The sequence below is a fragment of the Mytilus trossulus genome, chromosome 6 (genome assembly GCF_036588685.1).
Source record: "Mytilus trossulus isolate FHL-02 chromosome 6, PNRI_Mtr1.1.1.hap1, whole genome shotgun sequence".
In the NCBI taxonomy this organism is placed as follows: domain Eukaryota; kingdom Metazoa; phylum Mollusca; class Bivalvia; order Mytilida; family Mytilidae; genus Mytilus; species Mytilus trossulus.
Window position 1 is genome coordinate 48689712 of NC_086378.1, and position 2680 is coordinate 48692391.

A 2680-nucleotide genomic window follows, 5' to 3' on the forward strand; every position below is an offset into this window, starting at 1 on the left:
TTCCTATATATATAACGCTTGGTATTAAGATATTAACAAATATAATGCCTACTCATGTTAAAATGAGCATAGAGCATGGCATGAAAGAATTATTTCTTAAATAAACATATTTTGATTTGATTTGATTTAATTTGTACGTTCAGAAAAATCATCACATAACGTTTGTGTTCATCAAATCAATATGGCGACATTTCGAGCGTCTACTATAGGTCCGCTTCGAAGTACAAAAGTTAAAAATATTCCTATATATATAACGCTTGGTATTAAGATATTAACAAATATAATGCCTACCCATGTTAAAATGAGCATAGAGCATGGCATGAAAGAATTATTTCTTAAATAAACATATTTTGATTTGATTTGATTTAATTTGTACGTTCAGAAAAATCATCACATAATTTCTTATCTTCCAAATGCCCTTAAAAAAATTGTGGATACAGTGGCAGTGAAAATTTACTAGTATGTCGATCGCTTTTCAATGATACTGACTGGAAACTTAGTCAATAGATAAGATATTCAGTTATGTTGTTGTCCAAATTATTTTACACATATTGAATTTTTTTTTTTTTGGGGGGGGAGGTAACAGGAACGGACAAAGGCAGTAGCATGGAGGACAATGTACGTGTTAACAGTAGAGACAAAACATAATTTAGGTCACAAAAATTAATAACCAAAACACTCGATTTTGAATTTCTTTAGTGATGCATTTTTTTTTTTGTACAAACGAGAGATATAAGTATTTAAACATTATACACTAACCATTTATATACGTGTATTATTCCTGTCCGGTCAGTGTCAAAAGATGACATACCTTTCTGTAAATTACCGCTTTTAAGATCAGGTTCAGCATGTTGGTTGTTATTCCTTTATTATATTCTCTACCTGAATATGCCTGTTAGTGTCCATGCACTTGAAGCTAACCAATCAACAGAAAAACCACACATCGCAACGTCTTAGAGAAGGTTGAAGATGTAGGCGTAAAAAGCAAAACTAATTTCAGATGTTTAAAAACATGAGGATAATTATGTTAAAGAACACAACAATACAAATAAAACATGTGTTATTGTCAATGATTCTGACACATTTTAACACTGAATACATTCATTCTTGGATTTTCAGATCAAATCCATAAGTTCACAAAGAGCTTCTGATTTGTTTGGATTCGGAATGATATCCAATTCTTCTCGAAGTTGTAGCAGCTTTTGTTTTTCAATGATTTTGGCAAATAAAAACACAAAGGCGTCCAAAAAAAAGGGGGGGAGGGGTCTGTCATTATAAAAATGAATAACACACAGAGATTGTCGCTGGTGTGTGTATTTATATTTGTAATGGGAAAAATGGCAAATATATCAATGACTATAATTGGCACTTTAACAATATATCAGTAGGAAGAAATTTTTATCTCAATTGATGAGTCATATGTACATGATGTGCACCTACAGTAGACTAAAATTTGTGTTGTAATCTCTTTATCTCCTAATATCATCTCATTTAAGTAAAATAGAGGTAGCTGTGAAATATATTTGTTAAGGAGAAAAGATTTTCACATTATTAATTTATAGAAAGGATAGGGGAGTTCAAACCACAACCGGCGGGGGTATAACAAACCCACATTTATATACTTATAACTGTACATCCCCCTTTTTGGCCGGAATAAAAGACATTATTTTGTGTCATAACTCGCAAGGTCTGTATCTCTACTTTCCGGAAACAATAAAGTATCATTTCTCCAAGAAATCAGTGCAAAAGATAGCAAAATATGATGATATCTTTACAACCAAAGCAGAACAAATTAATAGATCAAGGAACAAAATGAACTAAATTAGGTTCAGCTACAAAAAAAAATCATTTAAGAACAAATTGCAATGGGTAAAGCATTCAAAGAGTATTCAGTGAAAAGAAAGCATGGGTATTCTATTTGAGACTCTTGAATAGTAGCTTTACATAACAAGTTAAACATGTGGAAAAAATATTGTTGAAAGTGAATAAGTGCTTTGGCCAAAATGAAAGTAGAGTAGAAATTAGCCTTTAATAGTCATTTATACAAGATTCAAATCCTAGCTACCATTGACAAGTTTTATTTTAAAAAATGTGTGGTTATTTATATTACTAAGGTGCATCAATGTGCCAAATATGAACTCATTTAGCAAAAAAGCACCGATGGATTGTCCTAGAGGCATATTTTATTCGATTAATAATGGTCTATATCTATAAGCAGATACATTTATTTCATGTTTGTAGCGGTGCATGCAATTTTTTTAATTTAGTTTGACTTTTACCAATAAAAATGCATTGTAGCAAAGGGGAAGAATAATTGTGGTCTGAGGCCAGAAACGTGACAATAATGGAATTTAACAGAAAGAAGACAAATTAAAGGACTTTGGAAAAAAGGGGAGAGAGTTTTGATACCTTTTTCTGAAATTCTCCAGTCAGACATAAAATCTTTTACAAAAATTCACATTCTTCAACATTTAACAAGCTGTAAATCACGCGATTTCGCGGGTGTATTCTAGTATATAAATATTAATTATGTTTTTAACAAAAAATCAATGATTACAGTACATGTTTAAAGATTGCCGGTTCGGCGAATTTCCTGAAAATTCCGGTTCGGGTTCGGGTTCGGGTTACACCTTTTATATCAACCATTCTACTTTCTCTTTATAATAATAATTGTGAAAGT